This window comes from Scyliorhinus torazame, chromosome 28 (assembly GCF_047496885.1).
Source record: "Scyliorhinus torazame isolate Kashiwa2021f chromosome 28, sScyTor2.1, whole genome shotgun sequence".
NCBI classification, from domain to species: Eukaryota; Metazoa; Chordata; class Chondrichthyes; order Carcharhiniformes; family Scyliorhinidae; genus Scyliorhinus; species Scyliorhinus torazame.
Genome location: NC_092734.1, coordinates 22,138,689 through 22,157,063, shown reverse-complemented (window position 1 = coordinate 22,157,063; position 18,375 = coordinate 22,138,689).

The window sequence follows — 18,375 nt, the reverse complement described above, 5'->3', positions numbered from 1 at the left end:
CTGACCCCACTCACTTCAACATCAGGAAGTATTCCCTGCCTGTCGGCCTTCTTACTCACAGCTGCTGTCAAAACTTTTGTTAAACCTTCACATCACTGGTCAGTGCTTTGCCCGATGTCTGTCCTGTGAGAGTCTGATTCCGAGAATCTTTCATTGCTCCCGATGCCCTCCCCGAGTTAATCGACGAAAATCTTCTTTCCAGTGAGTTTTCTGCCTCAATCCTCGTCGCCAGTTTCCCCATTATATTTCTTTGTTGCCGCAAAGAGAAAAGATATAGAGGTGGCTACACTCTGAATTCTTGTAAAGCACGATGAGAGATTTAGAAAGCGTATTTTTCAGACAATCAAGATGGCGATCTGTTCAAAGCCCACACAAATACACTGCTGACATCATAACACGGTGCGTGTCACAGAACCAGCAGGAATGTATTACCAGGTACATAACAACATCACATACACTTTAACAGATTTCAAAAAATAATTGCTCCTGTAACTCATTATCTGGCAGGGAAAGCTTTTCTATCCTTATTGAGATTGATGTTATGAAATGCGATATTGAAAATCATTCCAATAAGCAACTGGTTAACTATTTTACCCATGATTATGCCATGGTTTATTAGTTGTATCAGTATTGCTTCAGGATAATTTTATTATTGTAAGATCTTGGGAGCTACCTTATCTCAACCAATTACGTTTGATTCCTATTATGGTAGAGACGTTGAAAAAATATTTGATTGGCCAATCATCACCCTTCCATTACTGGGTTACAGAATCATACCTTTTGAGATTTCAATATAGAAGGTAAAAAGAGACATCATTAACCTCCTCTCCTCTCTTCATTTCCAACATGACATATCTCGTATTAATTCTCTTATCTCAAAGGATGAGTCTTTTCTCTGTCTTGCATCCATATAGATGGTGCCGTCAAGATTATCACAAATCTCCCAGCTGCTTCTTGGCTGTGCAAACTGACATTGTTGATATTTTCAAAGTCGTGCCAATTAATCAATGACATATTTTTGTAGTTAGGTGAAGATTTAAGTAATATTTTTCTGTCTTATTAACCTTTTTGGTTACAAGAGCGGTCCTCAGATTTTCATTCCTTATCACCCACAACCTGCTGGATTGTACAGAATGACATGTAACACCTATTACATTCTGCTCCAGCTCAATGATTTTTTCCCCCGTATAGATCTTCTTCACCATATTCCAAATTGTATATGACTTTGCTGTCATTCATTTATAATGAACCCTCCACACACCTCCAAGCAATCAGAAGGCTGAACATTTAGAGATTCATCTGTAAATGATGCTTATTGAATCAAGGTTACCTACAGATAAAGTTTTTAAAAAACCTGATTTATCCTATGAAAAATTGTATTATCGGAGAGCTGCAGATTTCTGAGGTGCTTTAATTTTGCTTGTAGCGCAGTGATTCCATATTGATTGCTTCATCTCTGATTTAAATTGCTTTTTCCAGGGCTGCCACATTTTAAATTTGGCACCTTCCTATGCAACATGAAAGAGTGAAATGAACCAAAATCCTTCCACTCCAGTTGTGCTTTCTCCAGGGAAATGATGAGTTGACGTCAGCTACTTCTCCACAGGAGGACAGAATTATCAAGAGGGTGTCACCCTTCATGTTCTTATGGCTCTTACAGTGACTAATTTAAAATGGTCACTTGCCCAAGTGTTCAGTTGGGAAAAGTGATAAACCCAGGTGGGAAGTAAAGCAGCTTTTTTTAATTAAAGAGAAGGACTATATCACTTTCAGTACATCCACAATAATCTATTGAAATGTGTTATTGCCCCTTGGTGCCTCTGGGGGTGTATCCAGTAAGTGGTTGAGCTCTACAGACCTAGAGGTTCCCCAGTTTGTTCCTGTGTCTGAGCTGATCTCAGCCAGGAGGGAACATATAGATAACATCACCTCCGGCTGAATCCTTACTGGAAGTGTCCCTTGATAGATGTTAAAATGGGATCAGGCTCATATATGATGCTTACTGCTTTTATTAATGAAGCGGTGTAGCCATCTGGGATGGCCACTTCCCGATTACAAAATGGACACTTTGCAAAGATTGCAGGGAAAATGGACAATACTGAGAAAACAAGCAGGTTCAGAGTTTGTCTGCATATTGGAGCCGCAGCTCCCAGACAAGACCAAAACTGCAAACCTATTAGCATACTAATGGCCCATCTCCAGGAACAAAAGAGTAACATTTGAGTAACTGATACTAAGGCAGACACCCCGGCGCCAGAGGAGACCAGAACAAAGCAGGCCAACGGCCACCTAGGACACACCCAGCCATCAGGGCACCAACCCCTTTATTGGAGGAAATCGATAGGAACGATCGAGTAACGGCCCAATTAATTGGGGCCAAGTTCAAGGCCCGCCCAAAAGCACGCGAAGCCCCTTTTGGGTATAAGAAGGATTCCCCCAAGAGAGAATCGTTCTCTTGGCTCCGGCTCTCACCGAGGAGAGACCTGCCCAACAGCACCACCAGAACAAGTAAGTCCAAGGTCAACGCACGCTACCAGACAGACGACCTTAGCTGCTCCCCTTCACCACTTCAACCCCAGCAGCCTCAGAACCGAACAACGGCCATTGTTCCTCTGACTGAGTGGGTGCCCGAAGCTAAGTATAGGTTTTAGCAGTAGTGATAGTTTAGTCTGTAGTATTTGTGCATGAGTATATTTAACTGTGTGTGTAAATAAATAAGCATTTGACTTTGAACTAACTAACTGGTGTATCGAGTCTTTGATCAGTATTCGGTTTGAACTTTGTGGCGGTATCGAAAGATACCTGGCGACTCTAGAGCAAACATAATTAGAATTAAGGAAGGCGACCATATTGACTGCCATAATCAGAGCCACATAAAGAGAGAAAACAAATAGCAACATTTATTGGCGACTCTGGTGGGACCCAACCTAGAAGTGGCCTATTCACTCCGAGAGAACCCAAATTTGAATTGGAATCCAATTGGAAACAGAAAAACCACAAGTGTGAGAATGATACTGATTAAACCTCCGAGATTCGGAAGAGTGTTAATGCATGCGTATTAACAGGGATATAAAGTAAACCTGAGAGATTTTGTTGCGTAAAACTGTCAGGAGTTTTGTAGGCTAGAAATTAGCATAAGCCGTACCCGTGTTTACATCACCACTTTATCACCCTCTGTTCCAAATTCAGTCGAGAACCACAGAGATAGAGAAAATGGCAATGAAGGCAATGGAACGCCTTATGAACCCCCAACAATTTGAGGTCGGAGCGACCAGTAGAGTTGGACAGTATCCCGTATGGGAAGAGGAAATCAGAAGTACCTCAAAGGGAAAGAATGGCCCCTTTGGATCGAATTCTGCGCGAATGATGAAACAGGTCCCGGGAGTATAGGACATACTTGGTGGGAGAACCTGTCAGAGATCCACAAGAAAAGCTGAGGGAAAGCTTGCAAACCGATGGCAATCGTGTCCTGCTTGGCACAAATGCGAGGCACAGAGGAGGTCGTTAGGACGCTCCGTAGAGAGATTGAGGAGAGAGACAGAAATAGTGAGGGAGATGTGATCGAGTTTGAGGAGGAGAATAAGGATTTGAGAGAACAGTTAGCAGCGAGGGACAGAGAGGTGGATGATGCCAAGTGGGCACACCAGTCTTGTCTTGCCCATTTGAGTAGTTTTCAGACCCAGCATGATAAGGCCTACCAGGACACGCAATGCGCGGTCTTGGTAAGACAAGAAATTGCAGAAACAGTGCAATGATTTAAAAGCAGCCCTACGAGCGCTCCACACTTCCACGACGGAACAAAGGCAGAGCTCCGTAGATCACGCAAAGTGCCGGAAGCAAATTGCAGAATTGCAATCTCTGCTCTCTGTCCAGAATGGGTTTCAAAGTACGTTTAGACCCCAGTTAGACCAGGAAAATGGCCCTGATTGGCAGGAGTTAAATGAAACTGCTTACAGATACTGCATGGGACATGCACGCAAGAAAAATCACAGAAAAGAAAAGCGCCCAACCCCCGATTGAACAGGCAGGACACACCCACATGAATCCTGTAACCACACACCGCAGGACCGCAGCAGAAGGAAACGCAGATTTCCTGCATACAGCCCCGTTAACCGTGACCCAATTACGGGACGCGTGTGGAAAAATTATACCGTTCCTTCCCACATCAGACCCCCACCACTTTTTCGCTAGAGTTAAACAGCAGGCTACCATGTACGGCCTGGACGAAAAGGAGCAAGTGAAGCTCACAGTTTTAAGCCTCGATCCTTCCCGACCCACAGAATGTAGGAGGAGGCACACTCCAAGAAATGCACACAGCGATCCTGGATGCGATCGGCTATAACAGAGGAGACCCCATAGAAGGCCTAAACAAGTGTAGGCAAAAGAAAACAGAGCCCCCCACAGCGTTTGCTGGATGCTTGTGGATACATTTCACAGCAGTTTTCGGAGAGTTAGCTCGTGCCCATTAGTCCGCAGATAATATGGCCAAATGGACTCAAATCCTAGTCTCTCTTGCGACAGAGGCAGGACAGAGAGCTTGCGCAAATTATGACCCCTCAGATGAGGCCCACAACGAGAAATGGGTTTTGAAAAGATTGTCCCGCGCTTGGGAGCAATCAGTCCAAGGTAAAACCGCATTTGCAAAACCCAAGGAAGAGCAGGCAGACATGAATCCAGTCAAAGCGTACCAGAACCCCACATGGGTAAATGACGGCAGGAACAGCCCAGCACAGCCTAAATCCCAGGAATGTTACAACTGTGGACAATTCGCACAATATGCATGAGAGTGCAATGCGCCCCAAAAGCACCAGAGAAACCAACAGACAGGCACCCTAAATAAGAATAGGGCAAAGCCAATCCATAGCGTTAGCGCCCGTTCAGAGAATGCACACATGAACGGCACCGACCGACGGTGTTCGGGCTCCTCAACTTGGGTCTGCGACACCCTTTGAGACAAGTCCAGTAGACCGGTCGTAGCAGGCAAAGTCCGGGGACACCCCGTAGAATTTCTTTGAGACACAGGAGGGTCCAGCAGCACACTCAATTCCTCCACGATGTTTCAGCGACACGTGGCCCACAACAGACACCATCACACTTAACGGCTTTACAGGTCATTTACAACAAGGAAACATCACAGCCCCTGTAGCGATACAAATAGGTAACATTACGACTAAACACCCCATAGTTTTGGTCGATCTACCCCAGACAGCTGAACACATCCTAGGAATCAATTTTATGAGCTCCCACAACCTCTCTTTTGATCCAGTTAATAAATGTGTATGGAGAATGGCAAAGGCAGCACGAGCCCCTCCCCTGCCACGCTCACAGTTGGAGACTATGAAAACAGAATGAGCTCAGTAGGAGACTTCTGGATTGACCCCCGAGCCATTAGTCAGAATAAAGAAGTTAGGGAAGTCCTGCAGCAACACAAAGCAGCATTTGCACAGCACAAGCACGACTGTGGCAAGATAGCTGGCTTGGTGAACATTACAGGTCCCGACCCCAGACCCCCAAAGTAGTATGGTTTTGCCCTAGAGGCAGAGGGAGAAATCTCCAAAGTAGTAGAGAGTTTGCTTGATCAAGGCATACTCCGATCAGTAGCCTCCACAAATAACGCACCAATTTGGCCCGTCAGGAAACCCGATGGATCATGGCGACTGACCATTGATTACCGGGAACTGAACAAAGTAACCCCAGTAGCAGCCCCCACCATAGCCACGAGTCCCGAGACCATGATCAAACAGGGACTCGGGCAGTCAAATTTCTTTTCGGTTTTGGACATTAGCAACGGCTTTTGGTCCATTCCATTGGATAAAGCGTGCCTTTTCAAATTCGCCTTTACATTCCAGGAACAACAATATAGGTGGACGTGCCTTCCACAAGCCTTCCACAACTCCCCCTGCATTTTCCAACGACAGATGGCAAATGGACTAGCAAAGTTTTTCCGACCCGATTGCCTGATCCAGTATGTAGATGACTTGCTACTACAGACGGACACAAAGGGAGAGCACATTTCGCTTCTCACCGAACTCCTAGGACTCCTAAAAGAGATTGGATGTAAAGTCAACCCCAAGAAGGCCCAGATTTTGCAGGAAAATGTGATTTACTTGGGTACAGTAATCACTCATGGTAAACGCGAGATCGAGCAAAAGAGAATTGACTCGATCGCAAAATTGCCCCTTCCCCATAATGTCTCAGCCCTCCGGTCATTTCTAGGACTGGTTGGCTACTGCCGAAACCATATTGACGGTTTTGCCACAAAAGCAGTGCCCCTATTTGACCTTCTCAAGAAGCAGGCACCTTGGGAATGGCTTCTACAGCATACAGATGCCGTGGATACTTTAAAGAGAGCCCTCAGCACAGCCCCCCCATTACAGGTCCCAGATCCACTTTCCCCCTACGCAATCGAAGTTGCAAGCCCCGACTGAACCCTTTCGGCCGTGCTTCTCCAGGAACGCCGTGACCAATTACGCCCCGTGGCATACGCCTCACGCGTGCAAGATCCTGTCGAGCAAGAATTTTCTGCCTGCGAAAGGCACCTGCTCGCAGTTTTTTGGGCAGTACAGTACTTCGCCTACATTACAGGGCTCAACCCCATCACCATTCTCACTGAACACACCCCAACACAGCTATTATTAGATGGTCGACTGGACTTCCGGGTGCGGCTATGCAGAGCTAGGTCGCATATTCGGCAGCTCCTGCTTGGAACGGACTTTTGGGCTCTTTTACAGGGCCCCCACGGCATTTGTTTGACATTTCCCGGTGTGGGAAGAAGGCGGCAATATTCCCCCGACAGTGTCCCCCAGGAAGGGTATGTCTCTTGGTTGCCAGACACACGCAGAAACAGTGAAAGATTTGGCTGCAACTACAGGATAAACAGGGCCTCTTCCAGCATGCAGGCGGGGGAAGGGCAAGCTTAAAGCTGCAAGCTGACCTGAGGGCCTGTATCAAAGGTGAATTCTAGCAGCAGAGGGAACAACTGTGAAAAGACCTCATCAAGGCCACTGAAGGGACTTCCGGTTGCGGTGATGCCTAGCTAGCCGCACGCTTCGGCGGCTCCAGCTCCGACGGACCTTCGGGCTCTTTTAAGAGCCCCAACGGGGAATTTTTCGACGACGCAACCCGGTGTGGGGCGTGTGAGAAGGGAGTCCCCCCCAAACGAAGGAGGAAAAAACCGGCGGCGGCGGCTGCAGCGCGAGGAATCGTCGACCAAAGGGTCAGAAAGAGAGAAGTACAAGATGGCGGCGGAGAAAGCGCAGGCGACATGGGGGCCTGAGCATGAAATTGTGAGACGGTGCGTGGAGCTGCTGAAGAGGGAGGTGCTGACCCCGTTGCTACAGGCAATTGAGGGGCTCAAGGAGACATTAAAGACCCAGGAGACAGAGCTCCGTGTGGTGGAGCAGAAGGTGACAGATATTGAGGACGAGATCCTGGGCCTGGCGGTTAAGACACAGACGCACGAGGCACTTCATAAAAAGTGTACTGAAAGGATCGAAGCCCTAGAAAATGGAGCGCGAAGGAAGAACCTTCGGATACTGGGTCTCCCTGAGGGTGTGGAAGGAGTGGACTGTGGAGCGTACGCAAGTACGATGCTGAGCTCACTGATGGGTGCTGAGGCCCCTACGGGCCCCTTGGAGGTGGAGTGGGCAAATCGGATTCCGGCGAGAAGACCAAAAGCGGGAGAACCACCCAGGGCGATAATCGTGCGATTTTACCGCCTTAAGGATAGAGAAGAGGTCCTGAGATGGGCTAAAAAGGTGCGGAGTAGCAGATGGGAGAATGCAGTGGTACGGGTATACCAGGATTGGAGTGCGGAGGTGGCGAGAAGGAGGGCGAGCTTCAACCGAGCCAAAGAGGTGTTGCATAAAAGGAAGGTGAAGTTCGGGATGCTGCAGCTGGCAAGACTATGGGTCACGTATCAGGAGAGACACCATTATTTCGAGACAGCGGAGGAAGCATGGACCTTCATCAAAGAAGAGAAATTGGATCGGAACTGAGGGACTGATGCTGCAGGAAATGTTATTGTTAATGTTACGGTGGAAGTTAATTGAGAAGTAAACAGGGAAGGGGGGAGACATTGGGGAAATGTGGGCGCCGGTGAGGGGGGAAAGACGGGACATAGTTGGAGAATGGGGAAGGGGAGGGGGAGGGGAAAGGGAGCTGCGCCATAAGAGGCGGGTCAGGTAAAGGGATGTTCCCGCACCAGAAAGAATAAGGCGGGAAGACAGGCGCAAGGCGGATGGGAGTTCCCCACATGGGGGGGGGTCGAGTAGTGAGCAGGAGTAGCCGGGGTCAGTTGAAGTCAGCTGACTTACGGAAGTAATATGGGGGGAGCAATCAAGCTAGAAAGAGATCTAGCGGGGAGGGGAGGAGGGAGGGAGAAGGGGGGGGGGGACAACTGGGTTGCTGCTGCGGAAATCCAAAAGGAAATGGCTAAAGAGTGGGTGGGCGGGGATGGTGTGCGACGCTGGGGGAGCGAGCGGGAGCGCGGAGGCGGGATATGGGACTGGCCTAGAGAAGGTAATGGCTAGTCGACACGGGAGGGGGGCAGGTAGCCCCCTAGTGAGGCTGATCACGTGGAACGTGAGAGGCCTGAACGGACCGATAAAAAGGGCCCGAGTGCTCGCGCATTTGAAAGGACTAAGGGCAGACGTGGTTATGCTCCAAGAGACGCACCTAAAGGTGGCGGACCAAGTTAGGCTAAGGAAAGGATGGGTGGGACAGGTGTTCCACTCAGGACTGGACGCAAAGAATAGAGGGGTGGCCATTTTGGTGGGGAAACAGGTCGCATTTGAAGCAAAGAACATCGTAGCAGATAGCGGAGGTAGATATGTAATGGTGAGTGGCAGGCTGGAGGGAATGGAGGTCGTGTTGGTTAACGTGTATGCCCCAAACTGGGACGATGCGGGATTTATGAGACGGATGCTGGGGCGTATACCGGACCTGGAGGTAGGAAACTTGATTTTAGGAGGGGACTTTAATACGGTGCTGGACCCGGGGCTAGATAGATCCAGCTCAAGGACCGGAAGAAGGCCGGCAGCGGCCAAGGTACTTAAGGGGTTTATGGACCAAATGGGGGGAGTGGATCCATGGCGATTTCTTAGACCTAGGGCTAGGGAGTATTCCTTCTTCTCCCATGTCCATAAAGTGTACTCCCGGATAGATTTTTTTGTTTTGGGAAGGTCGTTGATCTCTAGGGTGGAAGAAGCTGAGTACTCAGCCATAGCGGTTTCGGATCATGCCCCACATTGGGTGGACCTGGAATTAGGAGAGGAAAGGGAGCAGAGAACACTCTGGCGATTAGATGTGGGACTGATGGCGGATGAGGGAGTGTGTGCAAGAGTGCGGGGGTGTATTGAGAGATACCTGGAGGTCAATGACGACGGCGAGGTCCCTGTGGGAGTGGTATGGGAAGCACTAAAAGCGGTGGTCAGAGGAGAGCTGATCTCCATTGGGGCCCACAAAAGGAAAACAGAGGCCAAGGAAAGGGAAAGATTACTGGGGGAGATTTTAAGGGTGGATAGGGAATTTGCAGAGACCCCGGAGGAGGAATTGTACAGGGAGAGGAGACGACTCCAGACGGAATTTGACCTTCTGACCACCAGAAAGGCGGAGGTACTGTGGAGGAAGGCACAGGGGAGGAGGTATGAATATGGGGAAAAGGCGAGTCGCCTGTTGGCTCATCAATTGCGAAAGAGGGCAGCAGCGAGGGAAATAGGAGGAATTAGAGACGAAAGGGGAGACACGGTGCGAAGGGCAGGAAAGATAAATGAGGTGTTCAAGACCTTCTATGAAGAACTGTATAGGTCTCAACCCCCAGAGGGAGAGGAGGGGATGCGGCAGTTCCTGGACCAATTGAGGTTCCCGAAAGTGGAGGAGCGGGGGGTGGTAGGCCTGGGGGCACCGATTGGGGTGGACGAGGTTATTAAGGGACTGGGAAGCATGCAAGCAGGGAAGGCCCCAGGACCAGACGGGTTCCCGGTGGAGTATTACAGAAAATATGTGGACTTGTTGGCCCCGTTGATGGTGAGGACGTTCAATGAGGCCAGGAAAGGGGGGACTCTACCCCCGACGATGTCGGAGGCGACGATATCGTTAATTTTGAAGAGGGATAAAGATCCGTTGCAGTGCGGGTCCTATAGACCCATTTCATTGTTGAACGTGGACGCCAAATTGTTGGCAAAGGTACTGGCATCGAGGATAGAGGACTGTGTCCCGGGGGTGGTGCACGAAGACCAGACAGGGTTCGTAAAAGGGAGACAACTGAATGTTAACGTGCGACGACTATTAGGGGTGATAATGATGCCCCCAGTGGAGGGGGAGGCAGAGATAGTGGCGGCAATGGACGCAGAGAAGGCATTTGATAGGGTGGAGTGGGAGTATTTATGGGAAGTGTTAAGGAGGTTTGGGTTTGGGAACGGGTTTATTAGCTGGGTTAGACTTCTTTATGGGGCTCCAACGGCAAGCGTAGTTACAGGTCGACATAGATCGGAGTATTTCCGACTATATAGGGGAACAAGACAGGGATGCCCGCTGTCTCCATTGTTGTTCGCGTTGGCAATTGAACCTCTGGCCATGGCGTTGAGCGACTCCAGGAAATGGAGAGGGGTGATTAGAGGGGGAGAAGAACACCGAGTCTCGTTATATGCGGATGACCTATTGTTATACGTGTCGGACCCAGCGGGGGGAATGATAGAGGTTATGCGAATTTTGAGGGGGTTCGGGGATTTCTCGGGGTATAGGCTAAACATGGGGAAGAGTGAATTATTTGTGATACATCCAGGGGACCAGAGTAGAGAGATAGAAGGCTTGCCTCTAAGGAAAGTGGAAAGAAACTTCCGATACCTGGGGATTCAGATCGCTAGGAGCTGGGGAACCTTGCACAGACTTAATCTGACACGGTTGGTAGAACAAATGGAGGAGGACTTCAAGAGGTGGGACATGCAGCCTCTATCGCTGGCGGGCAGGGTGCAAGCAATTAAGATGATGGTCCTCCCGAGGTTCTTATTTGTATTTCAATGTCTCCCTATACTAATCACTAAGACCTTTTTTAATAAAATAGACAGGAGCATCACGAGCTTCGTGTGGGCAGGGAAAGTTCCGAGAGTAAGGAGGGGGTTCCTTCAGCGTAGTAGGGACAGAGGAGGATTGGCACTACCGAACTTGGGCGATTACTATTGGGCCGCCAATGTGGCAATGATACGTAAATGGATGATGGAGGGTGAGGGAGCGGCGTGGGAAAGACTGGAGAGAAAGTCCTGTAAAGGGACGAGTTTAGAGGCGCTGGTGACGGCGCCGCTACCGATCTCACCTAAAAAGTTTACCACGAACCCGGTGGTGGCGGCAACATTGAATATCTGGGGACAGTGGAGGCGACAGAGAGGGGTGCGGGGAGCCCTGGTGGGGTCCCCAATCAGGAACAACCATAGGTTCGCCCCAGGAAGAATGGATGGAGGATTTCAGAGCTGGTTCCAGTTGGGAATTAGGAGGGTGGGAGATTTATTTATAGATGGGACTTTTGCGAGCTTGGGAGCATTGGAGGAAAAGTATAAGTTGCCCCGGGGAAATTTCTTGAGATATATGCAGGTGAGGGCATTTACTAGACAACAGGTGAGGGAATTTCCATTGCTCCCGACACAGGGGATACAGGACAGGGTGCTTTCAGGGGTGTGGGTCGGAGAGGGCAAGGTGTCAGAGATTTACCGAGAGATGAGGGAAGAGGGGGAGGAGTCGGTGGGCGAACTAAAAGGAAAGTGGGAAGAAGAACTAGGGGAGGAGATAGAGGAGGGTATGTGGGCTGATGCCCTAAGCAGGGTAAATTCCTCTTCCTCATGCGCCAGGCTTAGCCTGATTCAATTTAAGGTGCTACATAGAGCACACATAACGGGAGCAAGATTGAGCAGGTTCTTTGGAGTGGAGGACAAATGTGGGAGGTGTGGCGGGAGCCCGGCAAACCACGCACATATGTTTTGGGCATGCCCGGCACTGGAAGGGTATTGGAAGGGAGTGACGGGAGTGATTTCGCGGGTGGTGAAGGCCCGGGTCAAACCAGGCTGGGGGTTAGCTCTATTTGGAGTTGCGGAAGAGCCGGGAGTGCAGGAGGCGAAAGAGGCCGACGTTGTGGCCTTTGCGTCCCTAGTAGCCCGGCGCAGGATCCTACTCATGTGGAAGGAAGCGAAACCCCCCGGACTGGAGGCCTGGGTAAATGATATGGCGGGGTTCATTAAACTGGAGCAGATAAAGTTTGCCCTGAGAGGATCGGCTCAAGGGTTCACCAGGCGGTGGCAGCCATTTCTCGACTACCTAGGGGAACGTTAGAGGGAAGACAGATGACCAGCAGCAGCAACCCAGGGGGAGGGGGGGGGGGGGGTGAGGGGGGGGGTTTAGTTTATGTCAAAGATAAAGGGGTTTTGTTACTTGTGTATTGTTTAAAATTTCTGTATTGTTATTGTTGCGTTTGCTTTGTAAGAGGGGAAAAATTGTTGTTTGGGAAAAAATTTTCAATAAAACATTTATAAAAAAAAAAAAAAAAAAAAAAATTAGATGGTCGACTTAAGGATGACACAGTCAGCCAAATCCGTGCAGCCCGTTGGACCCTTCTTTTACAGGGACGGGACATTACAGTTAAAAGAACCAAGACCCACACTTTCCTAGCCGATAATTTGCAATATGCAGGTACCCCACATGAGTGTGAGATCATCACCCAAAGCACAACACAGGCCCATTTATGCCTAAGTCAGCTCCCAGGAAAGCAGGTAGTACACCCCAGAGACCTCAGCCCACAGACACATGCGCACCCCTGAAAATTTATGTGGATGGCTCCTCCACAGTTTTGAATGGAAAGAGAATCATCGGTTGCGGCATTTATGTAGAGGACGCGAGGGATGAGATTTCACTAAAGTTGCCAGGACATCTAGGCTCGCAGGCAGCAGAACTGGCAGCCATAGCATACATTGTAGACCACCCTGACTTGTTTCCAACCCCAGCAGACATATATTCGGACAGTTTGTATGCCTGTAATAGTTTAACGGAATTCCTACCCCTGTGGGAAACTAGAGGATTTGTTTCCGCAGATGTAAAGCCCCTACCTTCAGCCCCATTACTCCGGCATATCCTAGAGACAGCTAAAGACAGGAAATATGGCATAATTAAGGTTCGCAGTCATCACCGTTCTTCCCCCCCGGTAAGGTTAAAGCAGACATCCTAGCGAAGGCAGGTTCCAGACATGGTTGTTTTTGGAACCCCCTTCCCCTACAGCACCCCAGTACACGCGGTTCAGGTCTCACAGACCAACATTCAGGATCTAGCAAAGACCCAAAAGGAAGATGAAAAACTCAGGGAAGTTTTAAAAGGAACCTTCCCAGCCCTGTATGACAAGTTTAAGGATACAATAACCACACATGACGGTGTGATTTTGAAAGAAGGCATTTATGTAGTTCCCAGCCAGGACAGGAACCAGATTATTTGTCAGTTCCATGACAATCATGGACACCAAGGCATTGAACCCACCCTAACCCACCTCAGACCTCTCTGCTGGTGGCCTGATTTAAAAGCCGATGTTACTCACTACATTGAAAATTGCTTGATCTGTGCCCAGAACAATCTGGACAGATATGCAAGAAAGGCTCAGCTTAGTCACACCCGCCCCGTTAATAGCCCCTGGACGAATTTGCAGATCGATTACATAGGACCCCTACCCCCCCTGCAGAAATGGTTATAAGTATGTGTTGGTGGTCATCGACACCTTCACAAAATGGGTGGAGGCTTTTCCATCGAGAACGAATACGGCCAAAACAACAGCTAAAATACTAACACAGCACATCTTTACAGGATGGGGCCTCCCACGCAGTATAGAGTCCGATCAAGGCTCCCATTTTACAGGACGAGTAATGAAAAAAGTCCTCACAATTTTTGGAATTCGGCAAAAGTTTCACATAGCCTACCATCCCCAGTCAAGCGGCATTGTAGAGAGGATGAACAGACCTCTAAAAGCCACTCTCAGGAAAATGGTGCAACAGAACAACAGCACCTGGGTATCCACACGGTATCCACGTCCACAGGATACACCCTCCACACCCTCATGACCGGTCGCCCCATGAAAGGGACAGAGTATTTATTCGGACTGGATTTGGCCAGCCCCGCTGTCACCGCCCTCACGCATGATAATGCTGTACAGCAGCTTATTGAGGAGATAAAGGCAGTCCAGCTCGCAGCAGCTGTGAGACTTGGGACCAGGAGGAAACAAAGTTTTATCCTTGTTTCGATAAAATGGTACATGCCACCGAGTTTGTAGTAGGGCAGCAAGTGATGCTTTCCCTATACAACCCCTGTTCATTCCTTTCCTCCAAATTTTCCGGACCGTACTCCATTTCAGACAAAGTCAGCCCCTCTGTATACAAGATCATATATCCCAATGGCAAGTCTGTGTGGTTTCACAGAAGCCAGCTTAAGGCTTATGGCTCGCAGACCAACCAAGCACACCACATCTTGCTCGCAGCAGCAGACGAGCACGCCCCGCCCACAGATGACATATTCCTACCCTCCCCCAGCTAGTCCAGCCGTCCTCAGACACAACTTCAACTCCATCCCCAGAGGCACCACTCCGCCTCTCCCTTCCTTCAACCAGCAGCGACGGCAACAGTGACAGCGACAGCAATGTTGACAGCCACAGCACACCACGTTATGATTATACCCCTGCACCAGGCCCCACTCCCAGTGAATCCGAGCATGATTCCAGTGACCCCTTTGAAATTACATACATCAAAGCCCCTGACCCAGACCCACTGCCCGACGATTACGGATTACAACCTAGTAGCTCGAACCTTGACACACGATTCTGGCACTGAGACAATTCGTTCAAGCTCATCCGGAATGATGAGATGGACCCAATTCGCCCCAAGCAGCTTTACCAAACTACTCCAGTCAAGAGTATGGCAGCCGGGAGAAGATGATGACATAGAGTTTGACTCCCACCAAACAAATCCCTTTGCGACCCTGTTCGCTACTGAGCAATGAAGTGTCCACATGATGAAAAAAAAGGAAACGATGGAGAGATACGGTGTCCTTTCTGATGGAACCTGCACCATGTTTGTTGTATGCTTGTTCGTTTAATGTACATGTTTGTTGTTTGTGAATTTGAAAGTTTTTCATGGCCCTATGCCACCACTCTTTTGACGCCCAATGGCTGATAATGAAACAAGTTTGTCGACAGACAACCGTTCAGAGGAACTAGTTTGTTGACAGACACCACTCATAGCTACTCTTCTGATTCGATCACGAGAGGCAGCCCCCACGACGACCACATTCTTACCCGTTCTTACCGGTCGCTCAGGCAGTGGAGAAAGGGCACTGGTCCCCGCCCTGCCTGAGGACCCCCCTCTGGTCAGCTACACTCGGGTAGAGCACAAACGGCACTGGTCACCGTCCTACCCGGGGATTCCACCCATTTCTTACCCGCCGTGGCCCATACGCACCCCATTTTGGCTCGTTACGTTCAAAATTCTTTTGTTTGTTTCTGGAGACCCTTAGGTTGCTTCCGTATGCTATTTACATCCTCAAACACTAGGATGGTAGATTGCACAGGCTGCGAGACGGCTCGCACTGTGTCAGTATTTTCTCGGATGTCTTGTCCAAATATTCGGTTATAAAAAAAAAATGAGTGAGTCACAGATGGTGACCAATCATAATGGGTAATTGGCAATAAAGGACAGACAGACAGACATACGAGATCTTAAGCAAGATAATAACAGATATTATGCTTGTGTCCACAGAACTCCGGAACCTCAGGAACCCCAGAGGAAGAAAAAGAAGACCGACAAAAGGGAAAATGAAACCAACCTTCATGCTTTTCACCTGGATCTTAGCGGGATCCCTTCAGTTGCACGTGGACCCTACCCCCCTGACCCCTACCACACAGGCCGTGAATGATTCCCACCCCTACCATACACTGTACCCCGAGATAGTTAACCCCAAGATAGTTACCCCCGAGACAGTTACCGACACCCCGACCTGGTGTGAAAAGTTTATATCCTGGTATTCACTATATTACATAGTAGAATCACTCTTAGTACTGGCGATACTCTGCAGTGTCGTGCAACACTTAGACTCAGGAAATGGCGAAGGAGAGCCTCCCGCTCTCGCACCCCGGTATACACATTTAGGTCCCCTATTTTCGGACTTCACCAAACCCCCCCAACCCCTCAAGTGAATTAAAGGGCATCCATTTTTCTTTGTGTGCGTTTTGTTCAATAAAGAAATGTAAACCTCTGTGCTTGACTGCCAAGCCAGAGAAACTTGTGTTGCTGCTATTTGTACAGTTTAAAGTGTTGTAGATTATTTTTGATTGTTTGAGTGAGGATAGTTTATTGGGGATAGTTAGAGGTTCCAGTTTTTTTAATTTTGTAATGCATGCCTGAATGTCATAGCGCCCCGTAGAGTTTTATAATGCTGTATGTATGTAAAATGGTTTTAGGTAAAAATTGTGTTTCATAGGATAGGGCAGTGTAGAGCCCGTGAAGTGCTTATGGGTGCCCTGCTTGGTCAGAGAACGAAGACAACGCGGTAATGTGCTCCTTCACGCTTTGCGTTGAGGACAACAAGGAGGGAGTGTAGCCATCTGGGATGGCCACTTCCCGATTACAAAATGGACACTTTGCAAAGATTGCAGGGAAAATGGACAATACTGAGAAAACAAGCAGGTTCAGGGTTTGTCTGCATATTGGAGCCACAGCTCCCAGACAAGACCAAAACTGCAAACCTATTAGCATACTAATGGCCCATCTCTGGGAACAGAAAGAGTAACATTTGAGTAACTGATACTAAGGCAGACACCCCGGCGCCAGAGGAAACCAGAACAAAGCAGGCCAACGGCCACCTAGGACACACCAAGCCATCAGGGCACCGACCCCTTTATTGGAGGAAATCGATAGGAACGATCGAGAAACGGACCAATTAATTGAGTATTTGATCAGTATTCGGTTTGAACTTTGTGGCGGTATCGAAAGATACCTGGCGACTCTAGAGCAAACGTAATTAGAATTGAGGAAGGTGACCATATTGACTGCCATAATCAGAGCCACATAAAGAGAGAAAACAAATAGCAACAGAGGGCAAGTTGAGGAACAAAGGGACCTTGTGTGTTTGTCCATAGATCTCTGACGGCAGAAGGGCAGGTTAATAGGGTAGTGAAAAAGGCAAATGGACTCTTGCCTTTATCAATCGAGCCATAGATTACAAAAGCAGGGAGGTCATGTTGGAGTTGAATAGAACTTTGGTGAGGCCACAGCTGGAGTATTATGTACAATCCTGGTCACCACATTATCGGAAGGATGTGATTGCACTGGGGGGGGGGGGGGGGGGGGGGGGGGTGGGGGTGCAGAGGCGATTCATCAGGATGTTGCCTGGAATGGAACATTTATGTTATGAAGAGAGGTTGGAAAGGCTTGTTTTATTCTCTCACTGGAGCAGGGAAGACTGAGGGGCGACCTGATTAAGGTGTTTAAGATTATGAGGGGCCTGGACAGGGTGGTTAGGGAGCAGCTTTCCCCTTAGTTGAAAGGTCAGTCACGAGGGACACAAGTTCAAGGTGAGGGGGAGGAGATTTAAGAGGAATTTGAGGAAAATCTTTTTTACCGAGAGGGTGGTGATGAATGGAATGCGCTGCCTGGGAGGGTGGGAGAGGTGGGTTGCCTCACATCCTTTAAAAAGTACCTGGATGAGCACTTGGCACGTCATAACATTCTAGGCTATGGGCCAAGTGCTGCTGAATGGCATTAGGTGGACCGATCAGGTGTTTTTCATGCAGACTTGATGGGCTGAAGGGCCTCTTCGACACTGTTGTTCTCTGATTCTGTGATATAAGTGGCCTTTTTCGCAATGGGTTCAGCACCTGTCTGACACCCTTACCGCTGAATCTCAGCAAAGAATTCAGGGAAGGGGAGAAGAAATTGGCAGAGAAAATTGGCAAAAAACCTCCTAAAGATTGCTGTGTTTTACACAAACATATGTAATTAACAGGGCAAAAAAGATAATAATAATCATCCTTATTGTCATAAGTAGGCTTACATTAACACTGCAATGAAGTTACTGTGAAAGTCCCCTAGTCGCCACATTCCGGCACCTGTTTGGGTACACGGAGGGAGAATTCAGAATGTCCAATTCACCTAACAGCACATCTTTCGGGACTTGTGGGAGGAAACTGGAGCACCCGGAGGAGACCCACACAGACACGGGGAGACTCAGCACAGACAGTACCCAAGCCGGGAATCAAACTTGGGACCCTGGAGCTGTGGAGCAACAGTGCTAGCCACTGTGCTACCGTACTGCCCATCAGCAAGGTGGCATTGCCAACTGGCAGGGGCACTGCCAGGGTGTCAA